Source organism: Aricia agestis, chromosome 18 (genome assembly GCF_905147365.1).
Source record: "Aricia agestis chromosome 18, ilAriAges1.1, whole genome shotgun sequence".
In the NCBI taxonomy this organism is placed as follows: Eukaryota; Metazoa; Arthropoda; class Insecta; order Lepidoptera; family Lycaenidae; genus Aricia; species Aricia agestis.
The window spans coordinates 9371608-9397575 of NC_056423.1; the positions used below are offsets into that span (position 1 = coordinate 9371608).

The 25968-nt window shown below is 35.9% G+C and overlaps 1 protein-coding gene across 1 annotated transcript in view; it reads left to right on the forward strand.

Moving 5' to 3' along the window:
* Positions 1–5584: 5584 nt before the first annotated feature.
* Positions 5585–25968, forward strand: part of LOC121735971 — a 102665-nt gene continuing 82281 nt past the window's right edge. Inside the window, exon 1 of the mRNA XM_042126980.1 lies at positions 5585–5794. The gene's annotated coding sequence lies outside the window, so the exon portion shown is untranslated. The remainder of the gene's footprint in view (positions 5795–25968) is intronic.

The window sequence follows — 25968 nt, forward strand, 5'->3', positions numbered from 1 at the left end:
CTATTAAAGAAAATTAAAATGTAGCAATTGAAATAAGTGGTTTAATATGATTAAATTATTCACTACTCTGGCATAAAAATCACAGAAAATTACAGAGCCTGTAATTTTCTTGGAAAGGCAAATGCGTGTAAATATCTAAATTGCCTGCGGGATAATACAAAGTTCTCAAAAAAAAAAAAAAAACACTCCGGAATCCGTATCACGCCCGACTAACCTGTTCCATAGTCAGCAGGTGTGCTCATCAGGCAATTGCAGTAGCAGCAAGCCCGTTGGATCTTGTAGGAGCAAGATGATTGTCTTCTGTAGCGCGCGGTCCGCTCCGGAGCGTAGATGAAGTACTCTTGAATTTTCGATGCACTTTGGTCGGCCGACCACACAAAAAGTTCACAGCGATTATATTGAAAAACCAAAAGAGAAAGAAACTTGAAATTCCTGCTGGATTAACCTTTTTCAAGGAAAATTATTATCAGAACAAAATTTTCTCGTAAGCCGTCAAGCCCGGTCAGCGGCAAAAAGCCAGAAAACACTTGTCATCTGTCAAGTGTCAAAGATATGTATTCTTCGTCTTCTTCCGACAGTGGTGAATTGCCATATTATGTTAAAGGTTCATCCAACGGTTGATGAACAGAAACTCCCAAACTGAGCTACATCCTAACAGTGGAAATCAAACACAACACAAATCCAGAGTGTAATTTGAGAACTTATTATTTAATTATTAAGGAAATTAAGGAAATATAATATATTAAATTATAACAAAATTAAGTGCACAACCATTTCTTGTCTGATATAAAAGTCCAAAATGAGGGTTCACACAGATATGAAAGGAAACGCACTACGAGGCGTGCGATGGTAATCTATATCTATATTTAAAATAAAATTAAGATAACGATTAGAGCTTATGATTCAATTTAATTTATCTATACATCTATACACATATACATATAAATAAAAGTGTCTGTTTGTAATATTGAAAGAACTGTTTTTTACTACATGCATATGAATACGCTACATACACCAAAACAACATTTTTTACAATTTTTGTCTGTATGTCTGTCTGTCTGTCTGTTTGTTCCGGCTAATCTCTGAAACGGCAGGAGCTTTTTGCCGGGACTTTTTTTGGTAGATAACTCATGTAGTAAGGTGTAACTTAGGCTACTTTTTACCCGACTTCCAAAAAGGAGGAGGTTATATTTTACTTTTTTCATATTTCTTAGCGGACTATCCATCTTTGTTAATATACTATGTTGACGCGGACGAAGTCGCGGGCAACAGCTAGTAATAAATAAAATTGAATCTTAAGGCTCGCTGAAACTCGAGGTATATTATATTTTATTTTGTATCGTTCCTTGTTATTTTCAGTTTTCTATTGCTTTTAGCAGTGTCTTGTTTCATCTCGTTTCCGTGTAATGAGATTCATCTTTCATTCATCGCTATCTCATTTTTATTATATCATTCATTCATTTTTATGTAAATACTAGAAATTGAATGTCAATTTGTCTCTTCTATCTACAACTAGAGATTCTCTTCACTTCTCTTTGACTTGATTTTAATAATATTTATTCAATGGAAATCTGCCATCTCAGTATTGAAGTTGCTGAAAAGGTTTTGTGAGAAAGAAACCTAAGTAGTTATCTTTCGATGGCCAACCTTTTTTTTTATTTGTCTTAATTTTCAAAGAGTGCTTGAAAATTTAAAAGATTCTCATTCATTGTTACTTCTTCCCACTTAATCCACTGAACCAATTGAAATGAAATTTGGTATGGAGATACCTTGGTGTCTCGGAGGATAGTTTTAGTTGCGAAAAATTGTACGGTTCCCGCGAGATAGATGGAATTTGGCGCAAAGGAGTTGCGGGCGTCATCTGATAATATAATATAATAAAATATTACTGTTTATTGTACACTACAAAAAGGAGTTGACTATTGAAAATGTATGCCTACAGTAGCAGATATTTTATATTCAATTCTGCTAGCACTCCAGGAATTACTAACTACCTACCGTTGTTTTAATCTCTTCCCCGACATGTCTATCTACAACATGCAGAGTTTTGAGGTAAAGTTCAGGTGAATAATAAAGATTTGACCGCACTACATATTATTATTTAAACTGTCTCATTGACGTATTGTAGTAGGGATATCGCAATTGAACTCTTTAAACTATTAGCGCCCGCCTGGATTAAATTACTGAACCGTTACCCAAAAACCTCTTTGTTGGGTTTCAATTATTATGATTCAAACACAATAATTAAATGCTGGTAACATCGTTTTATCTATATAAAGAAACATTAATTTTAATCATTGTCTCGCTAAAATTCGCTATCGGCTAAACCGATTTGGTTAATAGATCTTGACTCTTGAAATATTCGTAGAAATCAAGGGAAGTTTAATATTAGGGGGGGTATTACATTATCATTTATATTCGATCATTTCTATGATCATATATAGGATCCAATATATATGATCATTTGATCATATCGAATCTCTGAGATCTAGTAACCCTGACGTCAATACCTGTCAGCGTTAGCGCTCTCCATTGGCTATTGAAACCACATATGACGTAAAATAGGATCAATGAAATATGATAATGTAATCATTATTACATTCATATTCATATTTCTTAGCGGACTATCCATCTTTGTTAATATACTATGTTGACGCGGACGAAGTCGCGGGCAACAGCTAGTAATAAATAAAATTGAATCTTAAGGCTCGCTGAAACTCGAGGTATATTATATTTTATTTTTTATATTAGGGGGCTATTACATTATCATTTATATTCGATCATTTCTATGATCATATATAGGATCCAATATATATGATCATTTGATCATATCGAATCTCTGAGATCTAGTAACCCTGACGTCAATACCTGTCAGCGTTAGCGCTCTCCATTGGCTATTAAAACCACATATGACGTAAAATAGGATCAATGAAATATGATAATGTAATCATTATATAATAAAATAGGATCAATGAAATATGATAATGTAATCATTATTATATTTCATTGATCCTATTTTACGTCATATGTGGTTTCAATAGCCAATGAAGAGCGCTAACGCTGACAGGTATTGACGTCAGGGTTACTAGATCTTAGAGAATTCGATTTGTCAAAAGACAGCGTCATTTTTAATATGGCTTGTTTTTTGTTATTTCAGCAAGATTATCCAAGTATATAATTAGAAAAATAATTACATTACATTATTTGAAACATATTAACGAACAAGAAATTAAAAAAATCTTTTTTATATTAAATAACTGGCAACACCTATTTCTATGACCGTATTGGATCCAATCTCTCAGCAAATGTCAAAAATCTATGATCAAGGAAGAAATGAATCATATGTCTATATTACATTATCCAATATCATTGACTCAATGATTTCGGATCCAATATATATGATAATCTAATATCCCCCTTAGAAAGAAAGTAATACTAGGTTCACTTGAGAATATAGTAAAATATATATTTTTTTTATGTAAATGTTTTTAAACTCATATGAATAATATAAATCGGATAAATAAGGCGATAGATTGTGCATGATATTAGATATAGATATTATATCTCAATTATGATTTTCCATCATGATCCAACGCCTTGATTTATATTAAGTGCAAGGTCCCTAGTAAGGGTACGTCTATCACCTTAGTTAAATAACCATCGTTCAGTAGCGGACCACAACACTCGTCTGTGAATTATTTTCAAGCAGCTTTGTATCCTGAAGTTTACGGTATTTACGTCACAATAACAAAAGGCTTCTTAAAGTTAAATATTAGGGTTATTAGGGTCAGGTAAAACTGAAATGAGACGAGACGTAGCGACGGACAGATGTTTTAATTCAATTAAATAACTAGTATACAGTTTCCTTGAACTTTTTACACTTCATTTTAATATTTAATATATTTATTACAATATTGTTATTTGTTATATACATGACCGGTTTCGAAAAAATCATCTCCAGGTGTCTTCAGGTGTTTTTTCGTAAACGGTCGTGTATTTAATAATTTTGTAATATATCTATTAAAATAAAGTGGAATAAGTGCAAGGGAAGTGTATAATTATTTAATTGAAGATGAATTTCCACCCAGAAGTGACAAGCTAGTACATTCAATATCATATCTAGATGTTGTAATTGGTTGACATTCATGTCATGGGGTGTATTTGAATTCGTCTTTCGTACTCGAAGATACGAATACATAGGATCTATAGAAAATACATTAACTGAAGCACATATTCGCTTTTACTCCGAACGAGATGAATTCTGCTCGTATATTTCGAGTGCAAGTGCCGTCCAAGTCAAGAAAAACGAACGTTGGTGCTAGTTTCACGGAGTTCCAAATCGGAATTCCAAGAAAACGTGTGAATGTGGCCAGCCTTAGGGTCAATTCAGACCGCAACGCGACGCGTAGATGCATTTCTAAATTTGTATGGATTTGACAGATTTCAATTGCGTCAGACGTCTTGCGAATCTGTCAAATCCATATAAATTTAGAAATGCATCTACGCGTCGCGTTGCAGTCTGAAGGTGTAAAAAATGCTAAAGAAAGAATTAATGATTGTTGACATAAAACCATACATATCCTGTTAAACTCCTTATTTAATTAAGGTTAAATAATAATCATTAAGCTGTATACGCACGTTGCACTCGAAACGTACGTGCGGAATTTGTTCCGTTCGGAAAAAAGGTATATATTTGCGCTAGTCTTACAGAAATCCAATTCGAAATTCCACATTAGGAAAACGAATACGGGAAACGTGTGTATGCGGCCAGCCTAAATGTATGAATGCGGCCGTAAAAGTCTAAAACACTTGCTCTTTCGTACCAAACTTTGTACCGCATTGGCAGCAAACAATTTTCAATAAACATCCTTTACAAACCAGTGATAAGCCTGCTTAACCGGTTAAAATTTATTTTACCGAAAGGGTTAAGGGATCAGAAGTACCCAAAGGGTCTAACGAGATCGTAAACCCTCCGGAACTCTTCATACTTCATCCAGGTCTTATACACCCGAATATACCAACTTGAATGTAATTTATAACCGACATTACTCGTGGTGTCGAGTTTACGACGAAAAGGTTATATTTTGAGATTTAATGACACACAGGTCGTAGTTCGACTGTGGATTAGTTGTGAGGTATTTGATCAACTATTAAAAATAATTAATTACACAATACAATATTTATAACGCGACGGAATTTCGGCATGGTGTGTCATCGGTAATTTAAAATACATTGCAGGCGGAATCATGCGGAAATTCCGCCGCGGAACTTCGGCATAGTGTGTTTAGATACTAAAACTCTACACGAAACCAATATTAAGAAAAACCGCCATTGTAGAGTAATTTTCTGTGGTTTTAAAATGCAATATCCCAGAGAACACTTAATTTAGAATTATTTATAAGCAAAGCTTGGCTACATTATACATTGCAGATCGTAAGCACTAAACATTAACAAAGAATGTGTCATCAAGCTTTTACGGAGCGAAAATAGTTTCTTGTAATAAGGCGAGAAAGCCTACATGAGCTTTTCAATTTTCAGGAAAGCTCCGTCAGTGTGCTCCGAGCTTTCACGCGGAAAGCACGTCGGCGCGCTTCACGAAAATACGTAACTTTTCCTACAGTTTTCATTAGACTTAGTTTGCAGTGAGTCATGCAAATGATAGAATAGGTTTATGATTTAGGTTTTATAGTCAATTTTATCACAGTAAAATTGTATAGTGATTGTGCAGTGTTGTGGTTATGTGGTTACTGTGAATACGTTGTCAGTGTAAGGTGTGGGATAACCCAGTTTGGAGGTAAGTTAATTACATTTTAATTTGACAAAGTAATAGGGACAGATGTCTTCAATTTCTTGGCAGGTTTTTTACGTGAATGCAAGCGCTGTAGGTTGAGCTCTTATGAACAACTAACTGTTGCCCGCGACTTCGTCTGCACCAACACATATAAACAAAGATGAATAATTTTTGCCGTTATTTTCCAAAATTTTCACTGATTCTTTGCTATTATTGGTCGCTGCGTGATGTTTTATCCTTTCTCGATAAATGGACTATTCAACACTAAAATATTTTTTCAATTTAAAGTAGTTACTGAGATTAGCGCGTTCAAACAAACTCTTCAGCAAATATTTGTCTTTAATCACACAATATGTAAGATTCACAATCATGGTGGCAAACATGGTTATCGATCATAGCTTAACGTGAAGTGAGGCTATAAAACAGTGTCTTAGTTTGGAATATCGAATTAGAATATATCGAAATTCCGAAATTGTGGGACAGTTTACAGCACTGTTATTACTCTTCTTTAATAGGGCTGAAAAACGACTAAAACTGAAAATGTTGAATTGCTTTTCGCTTTGAAATTTGACTTTATATTACGGCACTATTTTCGTCACTATTATAAATTAGAAGACACACTATGAGTTTTCCGGCGACGAGTTATTTAAAATTTTGAAATTATAAATGCAATTTTAAATAAATGCCCATTGGCGAGGCGCTAAAAAAACAAATATAGCTTTACTAAATGCTCAGATAAAGGTCGTATTTTCTTTATGTCAGGCGCTAAAGTATAAACAAAATACAGAGGCCGTAAGATTCATTGACCCCACCCACGTCAACCTACACCGCATCGAATTAACCTTTTATAGGGATGGAGCTGATTTGAGAACGTAAAACCTGACGTGTACAAGTTAAGTTTCCAGAGTTATTGTTTGTAACTGAAGTAAAATACTACGGGTCGTGTCACACTGTGGCGTGACGCGGTGTATTATATTAAAGAATTTCAATTTTGTTAGTTTACTACTATAATAGTACAAATTAAGGTCAAAAAGCACTAATGGCAGACGCTGTAAGGAAACATAAAACATTTGAATGTTGTAAAATATATATTAATGAAAATAAAGGATTGATAACTTCTTCCATGTCTTCAGTAACTCTTACAAAATAAAACTATTATGATTATTCACTGACAAATCAATTAAAAAATATATTATTGGTCTTTTTGTAGACTTAGTCATAACAACTAATAGATGACATCACAGAAAAGGAACATCACTAATAGTAGACACCAATATGAACTAATAGTTGACATAGAACATTACATTACATTTTACATTTTTCCTATTATTAGATATTTATTTGCCGTTTTCCAAAAGATTTCATTTACATCATCATAGTAACTACATGCATATGAAATATTATCCACGTTGTCTCCAGATTCAATCCATTCTTTTTCCATGCTAAAACTATCTTTCCTTTTATTTTTATTTTTCATATATTTTTTCCAAGCAAATTTATTTTCAGTCTTTAGTCTCCATGCTTCTCTTGCCTCTTCTTCTTTCTTCTTTCTTTTCTCAGCTCTCCTTTTCCTTCTTTTTACTGCTAAAAAACTAAAGCAATCGATTTTTAGATCAGTACAAGGTCTAATATGTCCATTTTAGGTACAGTAGTTCTAATTTGTTAGTTTGTTAATATAATTATATTTTCAGAGAATAGTGGTATTATTTGCAGTAGAATAAACTTCAAAATAACTTTAGTATGTATTGCAAAACTAAAAGATGAGATCCATGTCATCTATTAGGTTTTTTACATTTTCAAGAACTATTAGTAGACATCCTTTATATTGTTAGGGAAAATGGATAAAAAATCATAAATAAGCATTAATTAGTGTATACAACATGGCCATTAATCCAATGAAATCAATAGAAAAAAAAATCAAATAAATGTATTCAAAACTTACGTGCAAAATTTCGCCTTCCTTAATCTATTTGCTAAGAAATTGCCGAGCGCGTGTTGACGCGGTCACATTATTTACGAAAACTGATCCCATTTCAAAATTTTGATTCCGAAGGCGTCCCAAATATATTTTTTCACATCAACAGATAGCTTGAGAAGCTTATAAAATTTATAGTGTTGAGAAAAAATTAGAGTAATTCTTATTTTTATGGTATTTTTGTCGTAAGTGTCATCTATTAGTTCCGAGTCTACCATTATTGCTTTTACCCTAATATTTTTTGTTTAAAATAATATATGCATGGGTATGTCTGTCTTTTAAAACTTCATTCCAACCGCTGAACCGATATTGATGAAAGTTAGTACAGATGTAATATACTTTAAGATCCGAGAAAGGATAATATATATATATATATATATATATATATATATATATATATATATATATATATATATATATATATATATATATATATATATATATATATATATATATATATATATTTTAAGTTTTTATTGCGGAAATTATATACAAGTATTGGTGAAGTATTGCTATACGTGATAAACGAATGTGCAATGTGCATCATCCACGAGACAAAAATATTCCTTCTCTAAATTCTGACCCAGCCTCTGAAGATCAAAAAGTAAGTCTAAAATGATATTAAAAGTTTGATAATGCTTTATATGGAACTAGAAAGCGGTGCGAAAATTTCGCCCTGAGCGTGCCGTGGTAGATTAAAAAACTCTTCCTTTGTGTGCTTTTGAGCGCTCGGAAGCTCGGAAGAGTGATGTTCGGCACGAATGTGCCAGCTAATCTCACACAAAAAAGAAGAACAACTCCGTTTTATTTCACTACGTTATAATTCAAACAAAGGCCCAAGAGTAACATAAAAGTTAGCATTAATTAAAACAATATAGGTAAAAACACTCAACATTAAATGTTCTGTGAGGCCATAGTCAAAAATATTTTCCAAGAATCGTACATTTTACTTCAATATTTAATCTAAAGTATAATAAACCTTCAAATATATAAACCCTTAGCATAAGTAATGCTTTTGATCACAATATTTAGTAATTGCATAAAAAGGTAACAAAAATATAATATCTTAAAGTAAATTTCAGAACGCTTAAAATAATTTTATAAAAAGACGAGCTTTTGCCCGCGGCTTCGCTCGCGTTAAGAAGTATTATTATATACAAACTTTCATCTCCTATTTGAACCCCTTTGGGGTTGGAATTTATCAAAAACATACGTACGTATCCTACGTTATAACATCTAACTGCATGCCAAATTTCAGCCCGATCCGTCCAGTGGTTTGGGCTGTGCTTTGATAGATCTCTATGCCAATCAGTCAGTCACCTTTGAGTTTTATATTTATATGATACGGGTAAATAAAGCCTATCGTGCCATTTACGGATAAAAATAACACCACGGCTTATATAATCGATATAAATCTACATACCGAGGAAATAACTCACCTTTTTTCATTCATGTTATATCACCTGTGTAAATAAAGTTGTGTTTGCAATGTTAAAACGTTTTATTTCTCGTAGAGAAATACATGTTAAATATCTATAATGATGATGGCCTGAATGATGGTCCACCAACTGAGCCATAGACGTGGCTCAGTTGGTGGGCTGTTGGTAGCTCAAGCCGGGGGTCGCGGGTTCGAATTCCACCGACGGAACTGAAAGTTTTTCAAAAGCTCCTGGGTCTTGGATGTGTATTAAATATGTGTATCATATAATAAAAATCTTAAATATATGTATAGTATAAAAGTATTAAATATATTTCCGTTGTTTGGTACCTGTAACACAAGTCCTTCAGGTACTTAGCACGGGGCCAGACTGACGTGGTGTGAAGCGTCCATAGATATTATTATTAATCATCATAGTATCGACTAGCCAAAGAAAGTAAATAATATTTTAAAATATTGATTTAATAGGCATGATGACTATTTTTTTTCTTATCGGTAATTGAAGGACACTTAAAAAATAGAAACATCGTTGAAAGAATGACTCTGATAGCTTAAAAATTCACCAAGATATGACAATTCAAATATCTCATAAAAAAGACCTGCCCGAAACGCTTCATACAAAGTGCTACGAAAGACTGACGTCAGTGTTTCGTAGTTTGTACGCATCGGGAGACAACTTTGTTTGACAAGTATATTAAATATTGCGTTTATGAAAGTGGTTTCATAACAAAAGTTGCTTTTAATTGCATAAGTTATCGAATTGTATACAAATATTATGAAATTTAATTGAAAAAAAATTCGACTTCAATATCCAACTTTAAAGGCACATAACAAAAAAAATACAAATGCTATCAAGCTGAAATTTTGGGAACACTTATTTTTTACCGTGATTTCTTTATTTTATTAACAAAATTCGCTAATCTTTGACCTTGTCATCATTCCTATTCTCTCTATTTTAAAATACAGTAAAAAGTAATATTTCAATATAATTAAAGACGCTTTGTAGTGTTCACAATCTTTTATTGTGGCTTTCCTTTTACGAGATTTTCTAATGCAGTTAAATTTTTTAATATTTAAATCCGGTATTCCTGGTGCAAAAGGAATAAAAAAAAGTTAAGATTAAATAAACATTGTTTGCAAGGGAAAGATGTAAGATTGTGAATGCATGACAGCTTTATTGTTAAATACAAAATTAATCATATTATATGTCTTACGGAGTCTTTGTTTTGTTTTTATTAATAAAACTATATAGTTTATAGGTCATATTGACCTTTTCTACTCTTGTCTTGTCTTGTATCTTTGTGTCACTTTTCGTTTAATATGCACCTTCCCTGTATTTCTATTTTCTATATTTTTCTACGAATATTTCAAGGCTAAGATTTGCCATAATATCAGTGTGAAGTAAAATTGTACCTATCTCGTCGACGTTATAACAAACAAAAATGTTTCAGCCAGATATATAAATGTATATATAATATAATATCAAAACCATAGTAATGCTTTTACGCGGTAGAGCCATGCTTTGGCACGAATGGGCCGGCTCGACCAGAAAAATACCACGGGCTCACAGAAAACCGCGTGAAACAGCGCTTGCGCTGTGTTTCGCCGAGTGAGTGAGTTTACCGGAGGCCCAATCTCCTACCCTTCCCTATTCCCTTCCTTAATCTCCCCTATTCCCTCTTAAAAGGCCGGCAACGCACCTGCAGTTGTTTTGATGTAGCGAGGGTCCATGGGCGACGGAAGTTGCTTTCCATCAGGTGACCCGTTTGCTCGTTTCATAAAAAAAAGAAAATAAATTATGCATGTTCTCATGTACTAAACACGTCTCACGTCTCAAGATAATACGTGTGGGGTTTTTATAGCTCACATTAGGTTATATTATGTCCTGTTAACAATGTATAACGCGTAACAATGAACCAATCAGGTAATGGAGGTTTTGTTGTCAAACTATTGTATGTACACTATAAGCATTTCATACATGACATACTAATATGATAAACGCGAAACTGTGTTTCTTTGTTCACTCTTAATGCTTTTAACCTTATTTAATGAAATTTAGTATTGAGATACTTTGAGTCCCGGGAAAGGACATAGGATACTTTTTATCCGAAAAAAAAACACGGTTCCCACGCGATGACGAATTTCCGCCTTCGTCAAAATTCGTCAAGTCGTGAAGTTTAACACTAATGCTACTTTTTGTCCCGAAAAATAAAATATTAGCGAGGTGTTCTTATCAGGATTGCCTGTGGAAGATTATTATAATCAGACTATTACGACGAATGATAAGGGCCCCTTTCTTATCATGCGTGTCATCGTCCACGCGCGGATCTGATCCGCATGCAAGTTGCCCGCATTCATCATTTCATAGATATTTGTCCTGTCATGCGGGTATCATGCAGCCAAGAGCATGGTGTCACCTGCATGCGGACCAGATCCGCGCACGGGTCACACGCATTACAGGATAAGGGTCCTGATAATAGTAATAATTGTTACGCGAAGTAAAGCTCTGTGGAGTTCAAAATAGTATGGAGCAAGATAATGATGAACTCTTATTCAAATTACACGTCAAAGTTCCTGACGAACTCATCTTGTTATTTCAGCTACGTATTATTTTAATAAGACACTTGTGGTATAACGTGACTCGTGCATGTTACTGACAAGGTTTTGTACGAAATAATAGGGACTTGTTATTCGAATATAAGTGCTTTGAATATTTTACAAAGAATATTTTTTGTAGGTTATAAACTTTAAAGTAAATTCGTATTATATTTGTAAAGCATCTTATGTTTTATTCAAATATAGGTGTAATAATACATTAGAGATGAATACTAGTTATACTCCAAGCTTCAAATTTTCATCGAGCCATATAACCTTTAATAGTTGAAAGATTTATATACATTAGTACCAAAATGATAAAATAATATTAATGTTTTCATTAAAATAATAATTTTGATAAGTTATCATCATCATCATCATCATATCAGCCTATAGTCGTCCACTGCTGGACATAGGCCTCTCTCAATGAACGCCAAGATGACCGATCTCCTGCTACTCGCATCCAACATGGGCCTGCAACTAAGCGGAGATCGTTGTCCCACCTAGTTGGAGGTCGACCTACACCCCGATTTCCCCGATAAGTTATACTATCCAGAATTTGATTTCTAATAACAATGCTGTCAAATGTGCATGTGACAAAAAACAATGATTCGATTCCCAGCTAGGCAAACACAAAAAAATAAATATCTTAATAACATACCAGAATAAAAGTATTTCAGTACACAAACATAAAAACACTCATTATGTTCTTGTCAAGTCAATGATATTGTGCCATTACTTTTATGAGGTACACACTCGGGAATACCACACATAAAAGTGGTACAAACGGAGCTTGGTCCCCAAAGTGACGTCACTCCCTCGGTGACATTAGACATACTTTACTTTAGTTAGGAAAGTAAAAGGCAGATTTATTGTCAGGAGAATCAACTTCTTTGGTCGAAGTTAATATTTACGCATCATATTTCAAAGGATTTTTATACGTGGGAGAGCCATGCTTCGGCACGAATGGGCCGGCTCGACCGGAGAAATACCACGTTCTCACAGAAAACCGGCGTGAAACAGCGCTTGCGCACTGCTACGAATTGCTAGGAATCTCTACACATTGCTACAAACTTCTACAAAGCCTCTACGTTTTGCTACGAGCCGCTATGACACTCTACGCTTTGCTACGAACCGCTACGACATTTTGCGCTTTGCTACGAACCGCTACGACATTTTGCGCTTTGCTACGAACCGCTACGACACTCTACGCATTGCTACGAACCGCTACGACACTCTACGCATTGCTACGAACCGCTACGACACTCTACGCATTGCTACGAACCGCTACGACACTCTACGCATTGCTACGAACCACTACGACACTCTACGCATTGCTACGAACCACTACGACACTGTACGCATTGCTATGAACCGCTACGACACTCTACGCATTGCTACGAACCGCTACGACACTCTACGCATTGCTACGAACCACTACAACACTCTACGCATTGCTACGAACCGCTACGACACTCTACGCATTGCTACGAACCGCTACGACACTCTACGCATTGCTACGAACCACTACGACACTCTACGCATTGCTACGAACCACTACGACACTGTACGCATTGCTATGAACCGCTACGACACTCTACGCATTGCTACGAACCGCTACGACACTCTACGCATTGCTACGAACCGCTACGACACTCTACGCATTGCTACGAACCACTACGACACTGTACGCATTGCTACGCATTGCTACGAACCACTACGACACTCTACGCATTGCTACGAACCACTACGACACTCTACGCATTGCTACGAACCACTACGACACTCTACGCATTGCTACGAACCACTACGACACTGTACGCATTGCTACGCATTGCTACGAACCACTACGACACTCTACGCATTGCTACGAACCACTACGACACTCTACGCATTGCTACGAACCACTACGACACTGTACGCATTGCTACGAACCGCTACGACACTGTACGCATTGCTATGAACCGCTACGACATTCTACGCAGTGCTACGAAACGCTACGACACTGTACGCATTGCTACGAACCGCTACGACACTCTACGCATTGCTACGAACCACTACGACACTGTACGCATTGCTACGCATTGCTACGAACCACTACGACACTCTACGCATTGCTACGAACCACTACGACACTGTACGCATTGCTACGAACCGCTACGACACTGTACGCATTGCTATGAACCGCTACGACATTCTACGCAGTGCTACGAAACGCTACGACACACTCTACGAATTGCTTGAGTAACTACAACACTTTACTCATTGCTACGAGTAACTATTTCACTTTACGCATTGCTACGAATCGCTACGACACTGTACGCATTGCTACAAGCCGCTTCGCACAGCTACATGTTTGCTACGAATCTACACATTATGACAAGCCGCTACGAAGGCTCTACGAGCTATCTTTGCGCAATTATCGACAAACCAGTGGCGTTTGATTGCAATTTGCACCGGATCCATTACACGCTGGAGTGGTCACGCCTCTGGGGCAAAGGGGGGAGAGACAAAAGGGGGAATAGGGGGAGGAAATGAAAAGGGGGTAAGTGCAAAGGGAGTATTTGCTAATTAACTTCATACGCTCGCAATCTATTAGCGATATTAGAAATGAGAAGTTGATTGAAAAATAACTATTGTGATAGTGGAAATAAGTGTTTAATTAGTCAAAAGTAGTAACAAAATCCTAAATTATTATAATGATAAGGCCCAAGAGACAAATATGAGTTTATTTTTTTACGTGAAATTATACATTTTGAATCTTAAAAAACTGAATGATATTTTAATATGATAATGTTCTTTCTGGTTTATTTTTATTACATTGCACAAACCTTGTGAACATACGTTGGAATAATATGCGGCTAATTGCGATAATGCGCAAATATGCCAGAAGTAAGTATTTTATTTAATTTAAATTATACTAGCGACCCACCCCGCCTTCGTACGGGTATAAAATATATAGCCACTGAAAAAATGATTAAAATCGATGCAGCAGTTTTGATTTATATTCATTATTACTACCCGTGGCCCGCATTGGTCGGTACCGCCGCAAAAGCTACTTCCCGCAATTTTTAAATCTGTAATATCTTCGAAAATATTCATTTAAATCATATGCTGTAAAGGGCAATACATCTGTATTAAATCAACAATGTATTTAAATTGTTTAATGTTGAATAAGGATTAATGCCGTATTGGTTAAAATTGCTTCGATAATTAGCCATTATTTGTCGTTAAAAGTAAATGACATAAAACTGTTATTGTGGGATATCCATAAGAGATAGACATTATTATACCGTCGCGGAGTTTTCTGTAGACCTTTTCAATGTGTACAATACTTGGTACATTATTTTGATAAATCTCGTAGGGCTCAGCCTGCGTTTGCAATATAAGCGGAAAAAAATGTAATTATTTACGACATCACATTAGAAACCCCAAAAATAACATTGTTTCTTCACTATTTAATTAATGTTATTGTACTTATAAACTTTCCTCTTGAATCACTATATCTATTAAAGAAAACCGCATTAAAATCCGTTGCGTAGTTTTAAAGATTAAAGGGAACAAACAGACATGAGGAAAAAAAGCGACATTGTTTTATAATATTGCTAGCGACCCGCCCCGGCATCGCACGGATATAAAATATATAGCCACTGAAAAATGATTAAATTGATGTCTATGTTCCTTCACGTGGTCTACTTCTCATCTGTGCCAAATAACATAAAAATTGTTCCAGTAGTTCGCCAGATAAGCCCTTTCAAATAATTTCCCCCGTTTTTCCACATTCTCTTATTAGTCTTAGCGTGATAAAATATAGCGTATAGCCTTTCTCAATAAATGGGCTATCTAACACTGAAATAATTTTTCAAATTGGACCAGTAGTTCTTGAGATGAGCGCGTTCAAGTTAGCCCTTTCAAATAATTTTCCCCGTTTTTTTCCACATTTTCCTCTATTTCTTCGCGTCTATTAGTCTTAGCGTGATAAAATATGGCCTATAACCTTCCTCGATAAATTAGCTATCTAATACTGAAAGAATCATCAAATTCCGTTGCGTAGTTTTAAAGATTAAAGGGAGACATGAGGGAAAAAAGGCGACTTTGTTTTATAATATGTATATATAGTGATAAATCAATCTAGCAACAATACTCGGCAGCTTGAAGTAATCGAAACGCGAGTTTATTTTAAGTGCAGCAGTAAAAACGCTAGGGCAATGACGCAGACGATCTCGCTCAGATAGTTTCTGTTTCACAAAAATAAACTTGAACATAAAGTTTTAAGTACTAATTTCTTTCGCGGCATATTGCTAAAACAATAAAAACTTTTTTGCGATAGATTTCTGCGAAGTATATTTTTTAACATTCTATTAAAACATATTTATACCCAAATATAACCTAGTTACCTAAATAGAACCTAAAATGGGAGTTTAAAAAGTTCGGTAGCTATAATACTTCATTTCGACTTTTTACTTTACTAGACTTTTAGTGCGTATTTTTAAGTATAATAATAAAAAGACTTTTTACGGTTATAACGTAGAATTTTTGAGCGTATATCCTCTTAAAAGGCCGGCAACGCATCTGCAACTTTTCTGATGTTGCGAGTGTCCATGGGCGACGGTAGTTGCTTTCCATTAGGTGACCCGTTAGCTCGTTTGCCGTTAAATGTATTTTTGTACATTGTGAATGTTTTGTTTAATACTAACAGCTGTTACTTTATGGTAATCTATACTTAATATTATAAAGCGGAAGAGTTTGTTTGTCTGTTTGAACGCGCTAATTTCAGGAACTACGGTCCGATTTGAAAAATTATTTCAGTGTTAGATAGCCCATTTATTGAGGAAGGCTATAGGCTATATTTTATTTCGCTAAGACTAATTATAGGAGTAAAGAAATAAAGGAAAATGTGTTAAAACGGGGGAAATTATTTAAAGAGCTTATCTTACGAACTACTGTAGTAATTTTTATGTTATTTGGCACCGATAAGAAGAAGACCACCTGAAGAATCATAGGCTATTTTTTGTGGACTAATTTGTCTGTGAAATACTTAATTTACGCAGGCGAAGCCGCGCGGAACGTCTAGTTAAAATAAAAGTTTGAAACAAAATATGAAATCATGGAACATACTGCCTTACCCTCGTCCTAACCCTTATCCCGAATTACCGGCGGCCCTCACAAAAATACAAGCACCCGTATGCAGGGTTGTCGATTTCAAATTATTTCACAGTAATAAACTTATTCCATACATTTTGTTACAATTTTGACACTTTTCATGCACTTATTTAACTTTATTATTGTTTATTATACTTATTACAATTTGAATGTTTCTAATAATCATCCTCAGGAGTCAGGTGTCAAGATATTTCCACTATTTATTGTTAGCTAGGTGCTTTTTTGCGTGGGAACCGTACATATTTCTGTTGTATAAACTTTATTAATTTTTTCGGAACTTAAAATCTCTATGCTTATCTCAATCGCTTTAACAGTTTAAGCGTGAAAACCTAGCAGACAAATCTACATAATTTTCTATTTTTAATAAAAATTTATGTATGGACAATCCATACATAATTTTTTATAACGTGTTTATCATTATTATTTATAAAATATCCATAATTCCATACTATCCGTACTTATATTATTACTGTAAGTCTGGCGCAACGTAGTTGGGGGCATCAACTAGTAGTATTATATTTAAATTATATAAATAAAAAAAGCTAATTTTTTATAATTTATTAAGATCAGATTACCCTATATTAAAAAAAAAAACAACAACAACAAACATAAACACGTTGCGCCAGACAGACAGACATTAATAATATTAGCACTATCCGTGCTAATATTATTAATGTCTGTCTGTCTGGCGCAACGTGGCGCAATTATGGAACTATGGATATTTTCAAATAATAATGAAAAACACATTTTGCAGTGATTTAGTGAAAGAAAAAATATTTTGTAGTACGCGTGGTAATTTAAATATAATCTTCCATACCTATGGACGATAATCAATCAAGAACAAATCAAGAAAAACGAATAGCATATCAGCCACGACACGAATTTCGCGTTATGGTTTTTTTGCGATTGCCAGAACGCGTCGTGGCCGTTTTCATTAGAGCCAGGACGCGAATTTCGCGTCGTGGCTGTTTCACTGTGACCACAACGCGTTGTGAGCCACTTTTTCGGTCCTTGAGCGATTTCGGTCTTTGAGCGTAACATATGCACAAAATCCAAGGCTGAACTTGAAAGAAAACCGTGTTTAAAAGTTATACACATAATATGGGAGAAAATGATGACGATGACTAATATTTGGGTATATTATGACGTGTATGTAAGATAAGATTTGTAAATCCAAACGAGATTCGAGGCACAAGAATCGGAACCCTTGTAAAATATTTAATGACTTTCCCGCTGCAAATATGGTTTAGCTGAGTGCAAGAAGCTAATTGCTACAGAACAAGGCACACGAAACAAAACGTAGCAAGTTTAGTTGCTTTTTCAGAGCATACGTGAAACATTTTGAATATTACTGTATAAGAAGCAGTTGAAATTTTAAAATCTGTGAATCTCGACAATCTAATTTCATATTTTTAACCCCCGACAAAAAAGAGGGGTGTTATAAGTTTGACGTGTCTGTCTGTCTGTGTGTGTGTCTGTCCGTGGCATATCAGCATCCAAACGGGTGGATCAATTTTGATCTAGTTTTTTTTTCTAATTAATTTCGGTGCTCCCAAGACAGGGAAAGGGGTCAAAGGGTTTCGGTAGTTGGTTACTGCTGTAGACTTTAATTTACCTACAGAAGTACGAGTAAACTACTGGAAAATGGTAGGCTACTGACATTAAAAACAAATAGCCTAAATAGACGCATATAAATATACAGAGTGTATCAAAACTAAGTGATAATACTTTAGGATGTGTACGTATTCCTTGTAGTGTTACGCTGAGGCGCTTGCCCATACAAAAGTAAAAAAAATATTGGTCTTTCAGTGCTACTACTTTCACAGTGAACTCACTATAAGGATCACATATTTTTTTTTTTTTTTACGAAATAAGGGGGCAAACGAGCAAACGGGTCACCTGAAGGAAAGCAACTTCCGTCGCCCATGGACACTCGCAGCATCAGAAGAGCTGCAAGTGCGTTGCCGGCCTTTTAAGAGGGAATAGGGTAATAGGGGAGGGAAGGGAAGCGAATAGTTGAGGGTAGGGAAGGGAATAGGGTAGGGGTTAGGGGATTGGGCCTCCGGTAAACTCACTCACTCGGCGAAACACAGCGCAAGCGCTGTTTCACGCCGGTTTTCTGTGAGAACGTGGTACTTCTCCGGTCGAGCCGGCCCATTTGTGCCGAAGCATGGCTCTCCCACGTATAAACATGCACATCCTAAAGTATTATCACTTAGTTTTGTTACACCTAATATTATAGGTGCCCGTAATTAACTTCGTATCACTTAACTTCTTAACAATTTTCTGACCGTATAAATCTTCCATGAAGTTCCACGAATATTTAAAAACTACAATTAGCCAAATCAGTTCAGCCATTCTTGGTTTAACCGAGACTAACAAAATTATTAAAATTCATTGTTTTTTATAAAATTACATTTTTTAATGTGTATTTGTGACAGCCCTGCGTGTAAGGTAATGTCGATTGTAAGCAGAAGGTCGTGTTCGTCTGATTTCCCTCAAGTAATGCATATTGTATTACAACTCACAAACACACTAACCGCCACTAGAATACAAGAAAATAGGTTTAGATATGAAATGAGTTTCATTGTTTTGTTAGCACATCAATATTGAAAATTTTGTGTCTGTTCTTAAGGCTCAAACCGTTGAACCGCCGCACAGACATTAAAATATGATTTTTGATTAGTGATTACTGGGTAAGTAATTATAATAAAAGGAATAATTTAACAGAAAATCGAACCGGTTGAAAACCGGCGTGAAACAGCGCTTGCGCTGTGTTTCGCCGAGTGAGTGAGTTTACCGGAGGCCCAATCCCCTAACCCCTACCCTATTTCCTTCCCTACCCTCAACTACTCCCTTTCCTTCCCTTCCCTACCCTCCCCTATTACCCTATTCCCTCTTAAAAGGCCGGCAACGCACTTGCAGCTCTTCTGATGCTGCGAGTGTCCAGGGCGACGGAAGTTGCTTTCCATCAGGTGACCCGTTTGCTCGTTTGCCCCCTTATTTCATAAAAAAAAAAAGAAAACGTATGGAGCTCATTGTAATAATTATAGTTAAGTAACAACAAGAAACTTATGGAGCTAATTGTAATATTAATATTAAGTTATAGTTATGTCACGTTGCTTTTTTTTAATTTCCCCCGTACGTAATACAGGTTTTTTTTTTAAATAATTTTTCCTTTTTTTGTAACTAATATTTTTCTATGATTTCTCACAAACATATATTATGTTGTTTACAATTTTTTTATCTATTTCTGTATGAACAGTTTTCATATTTTCCATTTACTACTAATTATTATGTTACTTTAACATTTACTTACAATATTTTTATTTATTATTCTGGTTTATCTAATATCAACACACTGGCTCTCCCTCTACCCCTGCTACTTTTCATTTTTTCTATTTCATTCTTGCAGCCGTGTCGTACGAAATGACATCTAATAGGATAGTTTTTATTCCAAAAAAATTTGGTTCCCGAGCCAAAAAACAATATTGTGGCCAACATAATGAATAAAATTAATTAGTGCGGACAAGTTAGATATTTGAACAAAGTAGATAATACTATTTGGACAAGGTAGCTAATAAGTATAATTTAGACAAGGTAGGTAAAAGAATTTGGACAGTGTGCCTTCGCCGTTTACACTATGGACAATAAATTTGTACAAGGTAGATAATAGAATTTATAGCGGCTAATGTGTATACCGACGTCACCTTTTCGAGTGGAGTAAATGGTAAAATCGATCGGGCAGTGACCCAGGACGTTGTTAACCTTATACGAACAAAACTAAATGCAGTTTTATTGGTTTTTTAAATGTGACATCGATACAATCTATATAAACAAACATGAATGTTGAATTTTGTAAGTCTCGCTAAAACTCGAGAACGGCTACAACAACGGCGCAGTCGCGCTGTCATTTACATATACTTGAAGACGTGAGCGCAAGAACATGATAACTAACATTTTGGAACATACGGTTATTATATAAATAATTTGAACAAATGTTGTAACTTATCTTCCTCACCTAATAAAACTAGCTACACATAAAATGCATAGTTTTTTTATTTCAAATCATTTTTCCGGCACTGCTAAAAAGCGGCAATTTTTTTACTGTTAGTTGTCGTGTTCATCCACCACGTCTTCATTACTGCTTGTGATCTCGAGGTGTGGCCGCCAACCCGCGCGTTCGGGCGGACACATAATATAATCGAGCCGCAAACGAAGTTACAGCTACCTTTTTTTATGAAATAAGGGGCAAACGAGCAAACGGTCACCTGATGGAAAGCAACTTCCGTCGCCCATGGACACTCGCAGCATCCGAAGAGCTGCAGGTGCGTTGCCGGCCTTTCAAGAGGGAATAGGGTAATAGGGGAGGGTAGAGAAGGGAATAAGGTAGGGGATTGGGCCTCCGGTAAACTCATTCACTCGGCGAAACACAGCGCAAGCGCTGTTTCACGCCGGTTTTCTGTGAGAACGTGGTATTTCTCCGGTCGAGCCTGCCCGTTCGTGCCGAATCATGGCTCTCCCACGTCTACGTTACGTTACTGTATTTGTATTGTTATTCAATTGCGATTAGATTACGAAGTGGCCGAAGGTTGACTTATTGATTACCCGGTGCGTGTCGACTCCCCCGACTAAAAATAGCCGCTTGTTCATACAGTTAATATATTTCAGTAAGGCTCAATTTATATATAATTATATGTCCGCGCAAACGAGCGGTTTGAAACGTTTGAAACGTGGTAATGTGCCGGTACTTCAGCAGTAACGTGGCACCATACTATCTTCTCCACGTGAAAGAGACAATATATAGCAATGATAAAGACGAAATCATACGAGCACTATGATCGACCTTCAATGTTTTTGTATACAGTTTAATATACTCAAGAAATATTGGCCCCTTCATGGAGTAACGTAGAAGAATGCTTAAACTGAAGATTACTACCTAAAGTGTGACGACTGACGGTTATATTTTTACCTTTTAAAATACACTGATATTTTGTGGTGAATATAATATTATGAAAATATCAAACTGATTATTTATGAATCAGAATAAATCCAGCCACCATTTTCGGAATATATTGAAAGAGGAAAATTTGGCTTCGGATATTTGTGACAAACACTTGGAAAGAAGCTTTTTGTTGTAGCAGTTTACTTTGTAAAACCAGTATAATATACTACACAATAATATTTCTGCTGGGACTACCAAACTTAGGTTAAATACTATTTAGTATTTAAGTATTATGGGTATATGCGTTTTAAACGAGTGAGCACACTGAGGCGGGCCGTGCCGGGACTCAGCGTGCCGTGGCTCATCGCAAAAATCCGCCTCCATACAATTTGTATTTAAGCGGATGCGCGTATCGCACACTGTGTCGGGGCGCAGTGGATTTCCGCTTCCATACAAATTGTATGGAGGCGGATTTTTGCGATGAGCCCCGGCACGGCCCGTCTCAGTGTGCTCACTCCTTTACCCTGCGTAAGCATGAAGGGTCAGTTCACAGTTAGGCATAGATCAGTGTAATATCTCCAACACTCCGGTTTCAATGACGGTGATCGGTTGCAGTGATACTAAGCCAGTTACGCAGGAGTAATTTTATAGTGCCCAAGTGTGTGCGTAGAAGACATGAACACTCTTTATTCCTATACTCTCATAACCTAGTGGGATGACGACCGACACGACTGGCGAGAGATCAGTCGCAGGATTGACTTTTTACTTGCCCATCCGACGCATTCATCATCTTACTATCAGGTGATTAGCATGCATTGTCCTAACCAAACTTGGAAAAAATATGTTTCCAACATCGAAACCACGACCCCCGAGTCATGCCACGCTCTAAACCACTGGACCACAGAGGCGTTATATGATAGTTCAGTGTAAACATACCATAAGCGTTATATATTCTGACGGTATTACTGAGTTGAACACAAATGAATGTACAATAATTATCATGTCAGAAAACCGGCGTGAAACAGCGCTTGCGCTGTGTTTCGCCGAGTGAGTGAGTTTACCGGAGGCCCAATCCCCTACCTTATTCCCTTCTCTACCCTCCCCTATTACCCTATTCCCTCTTGAAAGGCCGGCAACGCACCTGCAACTCTTCTGATGCTGCGAGTGTCCATGGGCGACGGAAGTTGCTTTCCATCAGGTGACCGTTTGCTCGTTTGCCCCTTATTTCATAAAAAAAGGTTGCTGTAACTTCGTTTGCGGCTCGATTATATTATGTGTCCGCCCGAATGCGCGGTTTGGCGGCCACACCTCGAGATCACAAGCAATAATGAAGACGTGGTGGATGAACACGACAACTAACAGTAAAAAAAATTATATTGCTTAACCCTAATATATTTTGAATTTGTTCATTTAACTTTAAGTATATAAAACGAGTACCGCGGTCCGGCAGAATCAGTCGAGTTGTGAACTTGTTTAACTACCCTCCATAGCTCTACCGCTGCCGGGAACTTTTAATTAGCGATGGTCGTTAAAAATATGAAAAACTGTTCATTTTATGAAGGTTAAGTAATTATTATACCTGAAAAGCTTTGCTCCTAGTTAAAAAAAGAAATAAACACTAGTAAAGGGACCTACACACGCTAACAAACGAATCCGTTCCGACCTGCCCAGACTCGCGCAGAGACATGGACAATGGACATACCTTGGGTCCTAGGAAAGGACATAAAACATAGCTTAACAAATTAGGGATAAAACGAAAAATAGAGTTACTCAAGGAGCAGCGGGAAAAATATTATGGTGTTTAATAAAGTTAGGATTATACTCTTAAATCTATATCGTCGGCTTAGTTATAATTATTAGAATCCATTTGAAAGAACTTAACAAGAGGTAATAAAAGGTCTATGCGGGAGAAATATTTTCTAAATTCTAAATCTTAATATTTGCAATAATGATCACGGTTATCAATTTTAGAATAAAACTATTATCACACCATAATGATAATTTTATTATAGTCATGCACAAAAATAAATTAATTTGCTCCTGCAAAATTAATTCAAATGGAGCTATATTATTAATAATTATTCTAACTACGCCGACGATATCATAGTTTATCGAAATCAGTTTTTACTTTTTATCACAAAATTTTTTTAACAAGGTATTGTACGTGTAATACATACTAATATTATAAATGCAAAAGTGCGTTTGTCAGTCCGTCTGTCTGTCTGCCTGTCTGTCGTTTACCTCTTTACACCAAACCGCTTAACCAATTTTGCTGAAATTTGGTATGGACATTGGACATACTTTGAGTCCCGGGAAAGGACATAGCATGCTTTTTGTACCGGAAAAATGTACGGTTCCCGCGCGATAAACGAATTTTGGCGGAACATAGCTGCGGGCGTCATCTATAGTTTGTGCGTTTTAGCCCGGCCGCACATTGTCCGAATTCTGATCAGAAATATATGTATATACTTTATTTAGGACCACAATTAATTAAAATTCATAATATTATTTCAATTATCCATGGTGCGAAAAATCTAAATAATACAATAACAAAAAAAAGGATATGGACGAACAGTCAATAGACGGCCCCAATTTCATAATAAAAAATAAAAAAAAACAAAAACCATTTTGTCACTTACGCCCTTTCCATTTTTTGCTGTTCCATTGCTTGTTTACTATGAGAGACCGGCCCAGCCGCAATACAAAACAAGCAATCTAAAAACACGGTTTTTTACTTTAACGCGGTGTTAACTTAGCTCAGGGTTTTTCAAACTTTCGGATCCACGAACCCCTGTTACAATTTCCAGGTAATAGCGAACCCCTTACTAACTAATGAGAACACATAAAGTGCCAAAAGAGTGCCGCGCGTGCCTGCTAGTTATCAAGCCAACATTACGTGAATCTTGTCGCGAACCCCCTGCCGTCGAATGGCGAATCCCTAGGGGTTCGCGAACGCCACTTTGAGAAACCTTGCCTTAGCTGATGACGACAAGGATGATGACTGAAACAGGCAGTGTCGTGATTGGGTCGTGATTGGATGAACGATGAAAATTAAAATTATTTTGTTGATGACTACGATGAATAAATAACAGACAAATACTTGCAGTTAATTATTATAATCATAGTAAAATATATTCTTTTATCTGATATCTTTTCTACAAAAAATAAAGTGCCTTATAAAACGAAATAGTTCCAAATAGCTTTATTTTTATATAAATTGACTTCAATATTTATTAATTTAGAGATAATACCCGCAACTTCATTTGGCAAAATTTCGGGATGAAAGTATCATATTTCCTAAATAGTAAAGTATTTCCGTACCAAATTTCAGCAAAATTGGTTAAGCGGTTTGTGCGTGAAGAGGTTACAAACAGACAGACAGACATTTTTACACATTATGAGTGAGTGAGTGAGAGTGAGTATAGCTCCATGTAGAGCTTCACAAATTCGAAGGTATTCTAAGTACTTATGTAGGTACTACTGAGAACCTAAGGTTTTATCCATATTGTGATAGTAAGTTGTCTTATCGCTCTGGGATCTGGGTCTAACAGGTAGGCACTTGACTAGGTATATGACCAAAAAATACTCAATTGTATCCATACTTTAATAATATTCACTACACGTTAGAAAGGGGAGGTACAGTCTGGATATGGACAGACAGACAGACAGACGGACAGGCTGAAATATCTTTGTTATCGGGTCCCGTTTTTACCCTTTGGGTGAGGAAACAGGGGAAAATTGTCCATCATTGTTATTATACTATGCAGTATGCTGACACGGACAAAGTCGCGGGCAACAGCTATAGAAAATAAATTCTTGCAATATTGTTTTCTAAGGTGTTATATTAATTTATAAAATAAAAATAATACCTTTGAAAAAAAAATAGCAACAAAGTTATTTTTAAAACGTCTGGCAATAGTTTTGGTCATTGAAAAGTGTCTTACACTACATGATACTAGTTCAGAACAATAATCTACAAAATATATATAAATATTAGCCATTTGAAAATAAGTAAAGTAAGACTCATTTTTAGTCCACTTTGGTTCCTGGTACCTGACCAG